This window comes from Mustela erminea, chromosome 2 (genome assembly GCF_009829155.1).
Source record: "Mustela erminea isolate mMusErm1 chromosome 2, mMusErm1.Pri, whole genome shotgun sequence".
Taxonomy (NCBI): domain Eukaryota; kingdom Metazoa; phylum Chordata; class Mammalia; order Carnivora; family Mustelidae; genus Mustela; species Mustela erminea.
Window position 1 is genome coordinate 44,767,949 of NC_045615.1, and position 14,174 is coordinate 44,782,122.

Sequence of the window (14,174 nt, forward strand, 5' to 3'; positions counted from 1 at the left end):
GGAAGAGTTCAAGGCAAAAGTCACCAATCTTTTCTCAACCACTGGGGACTCTTCATGTCAAAATATTTAGAAGTCTTCTCACGCATGAGTGGTTGTTTAGTATCCTATTGATTAATCAAAGGTATAATGAAGCACTATGACTTCAGGAGTAATTTGCATTCTGTAAGTCATAACTTTTGCATACCTAGGGGAAATATTACTGAGTTCTTGTTTGAGTCTTTGATTTTTTTAGTTCTCAGACAAAGCTGCAGTATTTTGTTCTTCTTTTTCCCTCTCTTCTCAGGATTGGGCTGTTGGTATTAGAAATCTGGAAAAAGATAAGTCCCTGTGTTTTGGCAACTTCTTGATAAGTCAATATGAGAGGAAGTTGGAAAAAAAGAGCATGAATTATCATGATGTAGATATCAATACACCTGATACCTACTTGCTCTTTGCATGAGGATGTTTTTCTTATAGTTTATTACAAATTTCTGCTTTATATATTTGTTTTTGTAATTGGAACAAAATGAAGGTAACAGAAGAATGAAACTGGGTATTTATCTTTTGCCCCTGATTCTGTGAATATTGAGACTTTATGTAATGAATAACTAAGGCTTTTTATATAGTAAATAAATCTTGACTTTATTGGGCTTGGGAATGACCAGTGATGTTGGTAAACATTATTTAATGTAGATAATTTATTAATCTCCTTATTGCAACCTTTTAAGTAAATAATTCATTTTTTATTTTAAAGCCTCCTGATTGCTCAAAAGCCACACAGAGTTCTGAAAAATACCCATAGGTTGAGTTATTAAGGCTCATTACTAGCCCAATAAGGAGTGATTACACAAATTTGTCATGGTGTCGTAGGTTGTGTATTCATGGACACATTAGTTTACATTTGAGCATAGTGTATATCACCCTGGAAAGGGCTATTTTTGTAAGTGATCCCTGTGTCTATTAAATTAAAAGTGCAATCATAAAGTAACTAATCTTAGCTCCATAAAATGCAAATGCAGTTTTTTTACCTTTTTTTAATTTTTAAGATTTTATTTTTTTATTTGACAGAGGTCACAAGTAGGCAAGAGAGGCAGGCAGGGAGAGAGAGGAGGAAGCAGGCTCTCCACGGAGCAGAGAGCCTGATGTGGTTCTTGATCCCAGGACCCCGGGATCATGACTTGAGCTGAAAGCAGAGGCTTTAACCCACTGAGCCACCCAGGCGCCCCAGATTTTTTTTACTGTTAATGGGTTTGTTCATATATATATATATATTACAAAGTTATATGTTCCAGAAACATAAGCAGTAATTACAAAGTCAAAATAGATATAGCGTGGGTCAATTAATTATACTCACATTGAGAATATTGAATCTTTGGCCTATTGGATGTTATGTTTAGAAATCATTTTCCTTGGTGGGATACCTGGATGGCTCAGTCAGTTAAGCGACAGCCTCTTGATTTCAATTTAGATCATGACCTCAGGGTCCTGCGATCAAGCCCAAAGCACTCTGTGCTCTGCATGGAGCCTACTTAAGATTCTCTCTCCCTCCCCCTCTGCCCACCCCCAACTGCAACCCTCACTTGCTCACCATCTCTCTCTCTATAAAAAACAAAAAACAAAAAACAAACAAAAAAAGAAATAATTTTGTTTGCCATCTTGTCTCAGAAGATGATAAACTATTAAAAGGAACTACACATAGACAAGGCTAAATTTAGACAAGGATTTTAGTTCTAAAGCTGACATCTTTCATCAATAAAATTAAAGAACGATATTGCTATAATCTTTCTATTGAAATATTAACATAATATTTCATCTCAAAAATTCCAAATGAAATTGGAAGGGGAGGTGAACCATGAGAGACTATGGACTCTGAAAAACAATCTGAGGGTTTTGAAGGGATGGGGGGTGGGAGGTTGGGGTACCAGGTGGTGGGTATTATAGAGGGCACGGATTGCATGGAGCACGGGGTGTGGTGCAAAAATAATGAATACTGTTATGCTGGAAATAAAAAAAAAAAAAAAAAAAGAATTCAATAAAAAAAAATAATGAATACTGTTATGCTGGAAATAAAAAAAAAATTATCTTTATGTCTAAAATGTAACCATTTGATTCCAACTTTTAAAAAGCACAAGGTGGGGTAGGGATGCCTGGGTGGCTCAGTGGGTTAAAGCCTCTGCCTTTGGCTCAGATCATGATCCCAGGCTCCTGGGATTGAGTCCTGCATTGGGCTCTCTGCTCAGCGGAGAGCCTGCTTCCCTTCCTCTCTCTCTGCCTGCCTCTGCCTACTTGTGATCTCTGTCTGCCAAATAAATAAATAAAATATTAAAAAAAAGTTCAAGGGGTACATTATGAAGAATTAATAAGTCATTTCTCATGTGGAAAGTAGCTTAGTCTTAAATATTTGTCTTACAACATAAATTTTGTAAAAGTCTTATAAAGACTTATATACTGGACATTTGTACAGTGATCCTCCAAAAGGAGAGGAGAAATGGGGGGGGGGGGTAACTTTTGAATTGCTTCATCAGCAATTTAGAACTTCATAAGCAATTAAAGTTAGAGATTAAACTGAGAAGACTTTGTTGTTGTGTCAGGCTTTCCCAGTATAGTGTTCAATCCAGAAAATATTTCAATGTTTGTAAGCTGATTTTTCAGAAGATTTGATACCATCACTAAATTTCTGTCATTTGTTTATAAGTAGTGAGTGTTTTTTCTGTTATCATACAACTCAATATCAGAGATTCTGTGCAATGCCTGCTTTAAAAAAAAAACTCATATGGTAAGTATCTAGATAATATTTCCATTAAATATGTTCATTGTCTTCTAGTCTATAAAACAATGCATTGGAAATTTTAAAAAGATGAATGAGCATAAAGATAAAATGTCAAAATGTCTTTACATACTGGTTAAAGTCAAGGCTAGCATCTGTCTAAAGCAATGATATTACATTACCATATGAAGAATTTAGTCTTTTGTTTATCTGTGAAGATGATGGCAGTAACTTTCAGAGGTTACATATGAGCTGAGAAGAAAATTCTATATTGTGGCATTATTTCTGCATTACCTTAGAGGGTAAAGGATAAATGTACTCAAAACATTCTTTATTCACTCATTCTCAGTGGCTGAGTATAAATTTCATGCAGGCACAGGTGACACCTGAATTGACATTGCATTTTGCGTAGGCCTTGCATTTGGGAGATGTCAAACATCTTTGGCCAGTGTAAAGGAGCCATCCATGTACATAACAACTGGCTGCTTTCTCAGATTTGCTCATTCCCCCAATATTATTTTTCTTAAAAAATTGCCAGCATTGAGCTTAACTACTCACTTTTAATTCCATGTATAGTGCTATAGTATCCACAGTTGTTTAAGGGGATTTCGGTAGAGATATGGATAAAAATTGCATTAATAATGAACATTATGTACTGCTTAAAATTTAGGCTTTAGTCTTTAGGTTCTGAGTTTCCACCTAGCAGGATCAGTAGAAGTCCCCATCCCCACTGAACCTCTCACCTACCTCTCACAGGATATGGGGATCTTATGTCCCCTCCTTGGAGTTATTAATATTTTCTTGCCACATATCTCTGTGTCAATGTCTGCTCTCTTATCTGGTGGCTTTAGTCTGCCCCGGGTTTGGACTTGGAAGCTGGATTTGATCTTGCTGTGGTTGTAGATTGCTTGTACAGATGCTGAACACCCCCTGCTCCCAGCGGAGACAGGAGATGCTTTCTCTAGCTGATCTTACAATTATTTTATTGGGCTCCCTAAAGGGTGATCACATTCTCTGTCATTTGTTTGGTTTTGAAATCCCCTTTCTTGAGGAATTTGGAATCATTTTCTTCAAGTTTGAGGACCCTTGAAGGGACTCATGTGATGTCCCATCCAAAAGCATCCTTCTTCCTTGAAAATGCATCAGTATCCTGGGCTGAAGTCTTGGGAATTCAGTTTACATCTCATGGGATGATTTCCACTAGAGCCACTTAGCAGTTTCTTTTGCTGGGGTCTGTATTCATGAATAAAGGCAGAAAGTCCTCCACTGAAGCGTCTGTGATGGATGGAGAAAGCTCAGGATTTGCCCTCCTTAACCCCAACCCCAGTTTAGACCACCTTACTCCCAGCCTAACTTCTCTACTCTTGCAAAGTCAGCCTTCACAAACTTGCTTGCTACTGTTTTAAATCTTTGAAAAAGTTAAGAAATTTGAGAAAAGAAAATAAAGGAAGGGATGCTTGGGTGCTCAGTTGGTTAAGTGTTAGCCTTCAGCTCAGGTTGTGATCCCAGGGTTCTGGGATAGAGTTCCACATCAAGCTCCCTGCTCAGTGGGAAGCCTGCTTTTCCCTTTGCCTGCCTTGCTCCCCTTTGTTGTTCATTCTTAACTTTCTCTCTCTAACAAATAAATAAATGAATAAAATCTTTTTTAAAAAAAGAAAACTAATGGAGAAGATAATGACCTTGTAGTCTTACTACTTTTTGTCTGCTAAATAGCCCACATCATTAAAAACTGTTAATTTTAATTCCAGTGTAGTTAACACACAGTGTTATATTAGTTTCAGGTGTACAATATAGCAATTCAACAATTCTATACATTATCAGTTCTCGTCATAAGTGTACTCTTTAATCCCCACACCCCCCCCTGCCCCGCCCTGCAACCACCTCCCCTCTGGTAACTGCCAGTTTGGTCTCTGTAGTTCAGAATCTGTTTCTTGGTTTGTCTCTTTCTTTTTTGTTCCCTTTGTTGATTTGTTTTGCTTCTTAAATTCCACATAGGAGTGTAATCATATGGTATTTGTCTTTCTCTGATTGACTTATTTCGCTTAATAGTACACTCTATAGCTCCTTCCAAATTGTTGCAAGTGGCAAGATTTCATTCTTTTTTATGGTTGAATAATCCCATTATTCTTTATCTTTTTTATCCATTCATCTATCAATGGACACTTGGCTGCTTCCATATTTTGGCTACTGTAAATAATGCTGCAATAAACATGGGGTGCATGTATTCTTTCAAATTAGTGTTTTTCTCAATAGTCCACATTTTGAACTGAACTTTGGTCATTTTCTTCTTGGGATATTCTCCTAGTTAACTTTGAGAATCTTTTAAAAATTACATTATTTTTATTGATTTCCCAGAAAGTTTATATTTGGTAATTTTCCAAATGTCAAGGAACTAATTATCCCTGGCTCTATTCTTTACATAATCAGCCTCTGACTATCTTTTCTATGTCTTAAAAAGCAAAATTCTAATTTTAATTTTTATCAGTTTTACTTCAAGATCTTAAAAAAAAAACCCAATACTCATTTCTCAGAAACTAATTTTCAAGTTTGTAAATTATCTAAACCACTTGCTGTTCTTATGATATTTCTACCTCCTTTTTGGCCAACTCACTGTTCATTAGCATCTCCAACTGAAGGTCAACATAGAGACAAGAGGGATAGCAGTTATTTTATTATTTGTTGGAAACTTGAATAAAAGGTTTGGTAGGAGATGACATTAAAATTGATATAAAAATAATATTTAAAATTGGTCTATAGGAGGATTACAATCTTCCTTTTCATCAAAGAATGTAATGATAACAATTGTTGTCAAGTACTTGACCAGTATAAATGACGTGAGAGAGAAAAACTTTGCTGTCCTTGCATAGGAAGATGTTGCTTCTGACACATAAGTGAAAAGAGTCCAGAATTTGAACTCAAATGGCCTAGATTCAAGTCCTTCATTAGCTTATGTGATCCTGAACAAGGCATATATAGTGTTTCTGCTCTTTATTCTGTAAAATGTAAGTAATAAAAGATTTTTCTTGGGGTTGCTACAATGAAGAGACATCACATAAGGAAGGCATTTCAAAATCTATAAGGGATATTTCTATTATTTTATTATTTTTTCTCATTATTAATATGTTAATGAGTTTGACGCATTTATACTTTCTTCCTTGGTTTTCACACAAGGTAGTTTACTAAGTTGATGGTTATGTCTGTACTCTGTAACACTAAAGCATTTTATTCTCCTTGATAACTCCACTGGTTTTAAGTGACATAGAGTAATGACCTTAGTCTCAGGTCTCTAGTTAATTAAGATACAACTCAATCCAGGAAAATAACATTTGTTCGCTATGGGAACACTTGTGCCTAGTAACCATGTTCACTGGTAGTCTTAATAGGTCAGTTGAGTATCTTGACTCTATTTTCTATCACAGAGTCAAAAAGCCATAATGAGGTTCTTTTCTAAGTTTGAAATTATCTGAAACTAGGTAAAGCGGGCAATACGGAGAGGAAGAAGAAAGGAAAAGGAGGCAAAAAAGAATATTACTTAAAGAGCTTAGAATATGATGAAAACAGGATGAAAGGAGAATTGCCTAGACAAATGATAAGGCTTAGAATATCCATGACATTGCTATTAGACACATATAAAGGACCTATTGATAATTTACTTTCTATCTGCTTGAGTATAAGGCATAGGAAACTATTTTTAAAGTTACACTTAATTAGGTAGCCACAAGTAAGTGATTCTTGGGACAGAATTGTTTTATTTCAGCGGCAGAATTTAATGTTCTATAAAATGCAAACTTAATAAGAAGATTCTGACATGAGAATGAGCTTGCAATCCACAAAAAGTTATGGGTATTGAGAGCCCATTTTGCTGTTATTCAGGTACTCAAATGGAATTAGATCTTTTTATTTATTTATTTATTTATTTATTTATTTATTTATTTTTTATTTATTTTTATTTCCAGCATAACAGTATTCATTATTTTTGCACCACACCCCGTGCTCCATGCAATCCGTGCCCTCTATAATACCCACCACCTGGTACCCCAACCTCCCACCCCCCGTCCCTTCAAAACCCTCAGATTGTTTTTCAGAGTCCATAGTCTCTCATGGTTCACCTCCCCTTCCAATTTCCCCCAACTCCCTTCTTTAAATACTTTAAGTGTCATCCCAGTTTTATATTAAGATCTGAGTCCACAAGTGGGAAATTGCACGTCTGGAAGAATGTTTCACTTTATGGATGTGTATGTGTGACATGAGTGTGCATGCTGTGAATGTGTGTTTTTGTGTGTGCACGCGCGCTTGAGTGTGGGCTCGTATGAGCATGGACGCCTGTTCTCATGGGTAAGTAGAGAAAGGAGAGAGGATTTGGTGAGCTGACATGTGAATGATGGGAAAATGAGGCAATCTTAGAGAAGTTGTGAGTCAGCAAGCACAAGCAGAACTCTAGTAGTAAGCGAGAGATTTAGAAATGGCCACTGAAAGTATGAAGCAGGACATTTTTCTGGGAGCTGACTGGGGGTGGGGCGATTCTGCATATCTTGGAAGGGACAGTTTAGTTCTTTAATGGAATCCAGTAAACTCCCGAGTCTCAATCTAAATGGTATCAAAGAAAACCATTTTAATTGGAAAGTGTGGTTTGAGTTTGGGGCCCAGGAAAAAAAGCTTTACTTTGGTTAGTAATATGATTCAAACTGTTATATAAGACAAATATATAACACAAAGAGGTGAAGAGTCATTTAGACATATTAAAAATATTAATAATACCTACCTCTGAATGGTGATATTATGGCAATTTTTAATTTCTTTTTTATTCCTTTTTGTCATTACTAGTTTCATGAGTCAACATATATTAATTTTGTAATTAGGCCAAAAGAAAACAACAAGAAGTACCATTTTGAAAAAAAATTTTTTTAATTAATTTTTTAATTTTTTTTGTGAATATATAATGTATTATTAGCCCCAGGGGTACAGGTCTGTGAATCACCAGGTTTACACACTTCACAGCGCTCACCATTGCACATACCCTCCCCAATGTCCATTGAAAATAAATTTAATCACAGATTTTTTTTCTTTTGGGGTATGATCTAATCCAGGGGATGATGGAGTGTGACATAGGCTACCACCAAAATATATGAAATATGAATATGAAAATATTGAAATAAATATGAAATATTTAATGAAATAATGAAATAAATATGAAATAAGAGTATGGTGATGGCTGATATTATGCTCCATGCAGGATTTAAACAGCGTATAACATGCTTCACTTTTAGAGGCTTTGACTGGGGCACCTGAGTCGCTCAGTTAGTTAAATGTCTGACTCTTAGTTTTAGCTCAGGTAATGATCTCATGGATCATGATCTCATGGGTCTTGGGATGGAGCCCCCACATTGGTTCTGTGCTCAGCATGGGGTCTACTTGAAAATTCTGTCCCTCTGCCCCTCCCCTCAGTCACTTTCTCTTTATAAAATAAATAAATAAGTCTTAAAAACAAAACAAAACAAAACAAAAGACCCTTGACTGACAATAGGCCTTTGATGAGATGAAATTACAGAGTCAGAAAGGACTCTAATACCTACCATATTAGCCCCTCTCTCTTTTATACTTTCTCTCCTTTATTATCTTTCTCATCCAGATTTAGCTGGATTTTTTTGGTCTCACCATTGTAATGTAGTAATACATCCCCTTTCCCTGAATCATGTGATCTATAGTTTTGGGGATGGTAGGCATGAAAACTCCCTCAAATCTCTTTCAGCCTTGTTTAGTTAAGACAAAACTGGACTTTCTCAAAAAGGGACTTCCACCAGGAAAGAAAAAGAAAAAAAACAAGACCAGACATTTTGAAATAGACATGTTTTAAAGCACAGCCTTTAAGCCTCTATCTTAATACTGACATCAGATCTTGGCATGTTCCAGTACCCACACAAATTCTGCATTGTTGGTGAGAGCCTGAAGGAAATGTTAGGATTTTGGCAGTTGTTGACTATTCAGTTTTGTTACTATGTTTTTGCCCTCTTAGGAATGTATGTTTTCCCAAAAGAAAACATAATTAAAGAGACCCAGTATCTGATACTAACAGACAAGTGGGTAACCTGACAATACATTACTCTATGCTAAGGTCTTCAAAGAATCTGGAAAGGAATCTGAAATTTTTCAGGAAAACTGAAATTTGTCAAGTGCAAGTCAAGTGCATCAAAACACATTTAAACCTCCATGTGTTTACTTTTTTAATTTTACAACTGGAAATTTGTACCTCTTCATTCACTTTACCTATTCCACCCTTCCTCCCTTCCCCAAGTGGTTAATAGTTCCCTTTGATTTAGGTACTTGAAACATGAAGCAAAGTGATGGTACAAACTCTTGTTGAGGTTCCTCTAACTAAAATCGGTAGCCTGACAGAAACAGCACCCAGGAGGCTTTGTCCATGGATTCTCTTCTTTCCATGGCCCTGGCAATACTGATCCTCAAACTTGTCGAAATGCAGTGAGACCATTATTATCTTCTTTCTCTCCTTCAGTTCCTCTTTCTTCCCTTCCTATTGTAGTTTGAGGTCCCTGAAATCCCCCTGATCCTAGAGGCATTAAACTTCTCCCTTGTAAATCAGAGGTCCCTCATACTCTATCTGCCTTTAATGCTGACTTTCATAGACCCTTCTTCTGAGAGTATTTATGACTTAAGAATCTTTAGGAAAGGTAGCCCTCACTCTTGAAGCATTTGTGGGTTTTGTGGAGTTTATTTCAGGCATGCTTTTAACTCTGTATCAAGCAGACTGCTAAAACTCAACTTTAAGTGAGGCGCTGGGTAAGTTTTCACTAGATGTTCTGGGAATTGAGTGACAGACACCATTTTCCCTGGGGTCTGGATCAGTCACATCAGCATGATCCTTTGGTTAGAATCTTTCACATCTCTGCTTGAAAGTTTCTTTCTCCTCTAAAGTTGCTATAATCCGTCTGAGAGATGTCTCCCAGTCCCAATTAATCCAGAAGTAAGAGAGGAATAACAGACCGAGTCCACTGAACAATCAAGCATTTTCTAATTCAGGTTATACTCTGTTGTAATGAAGGTCTTTGCTAAGTCTCAAAGGGGCTTCTAGAAAAGGAATACAGTGACCCTTGTCTTTCTGCAGAGAAGGGAGGGGAAAGCCCTTGGCGTTGGTAGGTATACTCCCTCCATGCTTAATGCTCAAGTAAGAATCTTCCTATCCTTCAGTTGTGCTGTCTATCTTAAGATACTCACACACATCACACATGTCAGTGAAGTGACGCCAAATGGAGAGTGTGGGGACAGAGTCAGGAGATGTGAAGGGCAAGGCTTGGGTACAAGGCTGTGTCCAGGGGCATGTCTTAACCTTTCAGATTAGAAACTACCCAGTAACCACCCTGAGTTTAATTTTTTATAGTCTTGAGTCTAAATTGCTTGGGGGTAATAGCTGTTAGGTCCTGAAATAGGTTACTGATGTGATAGTTTCCTTGTCTTTTTTTAAATGTCACGATCTTGAATCATACTTATTGACACTTGTCTTCCTGAGGCTTCTGAGTCCATCAAATGGGTGCAGATTTCATTTCGGTTAATTTCATTGTTTTCTGGCTTTCATCTACAACTACCCATTGGCATTTACCTGCCAGGGTGTAGCTGGAACACATAAGCCATATGGGTTGATAAAGGTCATGTAGTCCTACCAATTAGAAAATAAGCTACACTGCTTTTGGTTAGGGATTCCATGCACATTTTTAAAAGGAAAATGCCAAAAGAGAGGTTTTGTTCCTCCTTACAGAAGTTAATTTGATTCATTAAAGGTTTGAGAATTCTCTAAGCCAGAAAATCGGTTTTTAGTGGGCATCAGGTTGGGATGGGGCAGATCACCAAGAAGAAAGACTCCAAGAAAGAAGATAATAGATAAAAGAAAAAAAAATAAGTGTCTGCATAGACTTTTATTTTTGTTGTTTCTAGATTTGCATGTGTGCTCTTCTTCCATATAATTGGAAATTCTTAATGAGAAGACTCTCATTTTGTGTCTTAAAGAAATCTAGTGATGATTTTTAATCACTCCAAATCAGAGATCTTTACAAAGCCTTTTGAAGTAGTTGAGCTAGCCCTCAAGGTAACTGATTTGTGAGATGTAGACATGAAATAGGCGTTTTTGGTGGTGGCAGAGGAGAGGGGCTTGGATCAGCAAAAATTGTACTACTCTGTCCCTTCTTTCACACTGTGCAATTCTGAGAGCTCTTAAACCAGGATAAGAGGTAAGTGTGCTTTGCGTTTCTCTAAGGATCTAACTAAGGCATGCATCTAAATTAGCATTTCTAGGAATGCAGGTTTAGTGACCCAGGTAATTTGGGTTGGAGAAATAAGATTTTACAGAAAGAGCAGAGGGAAGCAAGTAAAACCTGTGTGTGGGGGGGGGCGGGGGGAGGGTTGGCCAAAGAAATGCAGAGCTCCTGGAGGGCAGGAGACATGTATTTTCCACCCTTCTCCGCACCCAGAGCCCCAGATTTGTAACCGAGAGTTATCTGTGGTACACAGGTAATGCAATGAGCAATGTCAGCCGAGGAGGGACAGAGGCGGGGCGGCCTCTGTCTGGTCGCGGGGTAGCTTAGCCGCCAGCTCAGTCACTCCGAGATAACGTAGCGGTGAGAGGGTGAGACGCAGGGCCAGGACGCGGCTCCTCCCGGCCTCCCCCCAGAGTGCCGCTCGAATCTTCTGAAGCTGCCAGTTGCCAAATGAAATCCGAAACCCTGGGCTGCGTCTGAGGGCTGGCCCCGCTCAGTTGTTCCAGCCTCTTGTACTGTATATTTACACATTCACACACAATCACTCTTTCTAACTTCTGGGACTCTTTGCGCAACTGCTAGGATTTCTCAAGTGCATGTGGCAACTCAGCCCAGCTCCGGGGGAAACCGGCGGGGCTCCGGAGGGTCTCCAAGGCCCGGGGAGCTGTCAGGACTGCGGGGGGGACAGGAGAGGCTTGAGGCCCGGGCGGTGGTGGGGGGAAACACCCCCAACTTTCCACCCCAGCCACAGCTCTTACGGACGCTGAGCATTTCCTCCGAAGCCACAGCTGCGGAGCCACCAAGTGCATGGGGCGCAACACTTCCCCTTGTTGCGGGAAGTAAAGTACCCGTCCCTCCTCCCTTTTTCTTCTCCTTTTCCTTTGGCTTGTCCTGGGAGCCTTTCTCTTTGGAGCAGCCGCCGTTCGCGTCTGTCGTGTGCTCGGAGCAGGGTAGGTGACGCTACTCGGGGGTGTGCTCCGGGGCCACCGCGGGAGGCTGAGGTGTGACCCGGCGGTGTGGGGGGCTGCAGGCACAGCTGCCGGACACAGGGAAGGGAGCTTCTGGGGGCGAGGAGGGATCGCCCGGAATCCTGAGCTGGTGCAGAGTGTGTGTGTGCGTGCGTGCGTGCGTGCTTGTGTGTGTGTGTATGTGTGTGTGCGCGCGCGCCCGCTTGTGTGTATGTTGGGAAAACAATGTTTTTATTTTTAAAAGGAAGAAAGGGCGTAAGCTGGTAGTGTGTGTTTCTGGCTTTAAACATAGATGGAATTAATAAAAACCGTGCAGTTCAGCTCCCTTACTATCCATCCTTCCTTCTCCAGCCAGCCCCCCACCCCTCCCCCTCTGTTTCTGCTAGTGTCTAATGAGAGTTTCCTAGATGAGAGGCACACAGAGGTAGATTTTAATAATGAACTCTTTTAGGGCCAATGTAAAATAATAAGGAATCTTTGGTGAATTCTAAGCCACCCAAAAGATTTTGTTTAGATATATTAAAAAAAAAAAACCCACTTTTTGAAGACGTTATCCATCCTCTCTTCAGTATAAATAGGTAATATGTGTCATTAAAAATATAGCATGGACTATATTTCTCTTATAAGTCCCAAAATTGAAGGGGAGATATTACTCATCGAGTAATATTTCTTAGAGATATTAGGTTTTCAATATCAACTAGTAATAGGGAACCCAGACTACCTATATGTAGTCTATTTCTATTTAATTCATTTGAATTAAAAGATAATCTCCAGACAATTTGTGTTTTCATCATAGTTTTTGTTACTCTCTCTTTTTTTTTTTAAACCTTAGCAAGGCATCATTTCATCTCTTTCTAAAAAGAGGAAAATACATAAATCATGCTAGGTATTTGAAATATAAAAGTTGTAAGGGGTTTGCTTATGCATAAGTAAAACAATGTGTGTTGCTGTGTCTACTAAGGAAGACAAATTAATTGAAATCTGGGGATATTTACAGTACAGTTGAGAGCTTTACTCAATTACTGAGAAGAAGATGGACAGACAGATTAAATACAAACAATCTGTCCCCTGATTCTAATTAGAACTCAAAACCAACCCTTAAGGGCAAGAATGGAAGTTGGTATTAAGCTGGGCATCATAAAACACAGAGAATTAATACAGTAGAAAAAACCAGAAAACAAGTATAAAGCCACATCAGACTCGTTAAGATCTCGCTCTCCCTTTTAAATTTCTTAATGCTTCCTCTTCTCCAGGGACATTTCAACTTCTAAGTGAGCCCAATAATACAATTCCCTTTTTTGTCTTTCTTGAGTGCCTGATCTTTAGGTAAGAAGTCAAGGAATCTGTTCTTTGGATCCATTATTGAATTGTCAGAGAATTCACCTTAGACATCTTGGGGGACTGAATTATTGGCAAAACTTGAAAAAAAAAAAAAACATTTTCTTTCCACTTAAAGGAGCTATGTTCTTAGGGGGAAGACCTGTAAATGGGAATAAGAGATAAAGTATAAGTTTTTCAGATCTGGAATTTAGTTTGAGTTATGTGTAAGGAATACACAACTAGTGTGATAAAAAGGAGAATTGGTAATTTTTTTTTCTACATCTGAAAGGCTGTTGAAACTCACTCTGTTCTTGGCTTTCAACTGTATTATTTTGTTATATTACTTAATCTCAGGGATTTGGGATTGAGAGGTTGATGGTTTCTGAGTAATATTCTTTTGTGCTGTGTGTTCTGGTGAATTTGAATCATTTTGAAAATACAACCTGATAGTAAGTGAAGAAAATCTAAGTTCTCGAGAAAAAAAAAAAATCACTGAAGGAGAAATAGCAGGGTACCCTTCCAGACAAGAGTATAGGCTTTAAAGTATAAAAGAAAAAGTGTTCTGGACTTAAATCTCCAGTGAGATCCTTTCACGTTTCGCTTGGTATAGTAATGGCCAAAGCTCTGGGAATTTTTACTGGGCAGGGCTTTATTTACTGTGTGATCTTGGACTCTCTAGGATGGAGGGTGGGGGTAAGGGAAAGGGCGGGAAAGGTAAGGAATGTGCAACAGGTGGTGATAAGTGTTTTGAGTCTGATTACTTTGCTGCCTTGGCCAAAGCCGAGTTGGTGTTTACCAACAGTGCCTTAGTGGTTTTGTTGTGACCTTCTGGCCCATTCAAGTCTGTTTTCTTTCTGGCTTGATTAGTGTCCGGGT

General features: G+C 38.5%; 1 protein-coding gene across 2 annotated transcripts in view; it reads left to right on the forward strand.

Annotated features, from left to right (window-relative positions):
* The first annotated feature begins 10,771 nt into the window (after positions 1-10,771).
* The window catches only part of ARHGAP24 (Rho GTPase activating protein 24), a 509,415-nt gene continuing 506,012 nt past the window's right edge, over positions 10,772-14,174 (forward strand). The window contains exon 1 of one of the 2 annotated variants that reach the window (XM_032332776.1): positions 10,772-10,983. The gene's annotated coding sequence lies outside the window, so the exon portion shown is untranslated. Of the gene's footprint in view, positions 10,984-11,543; positions 11,961-14,174 lie in introns of those variants that run through there. The other variant, XM_032332774.1, reaches the window with a different exon arrangement.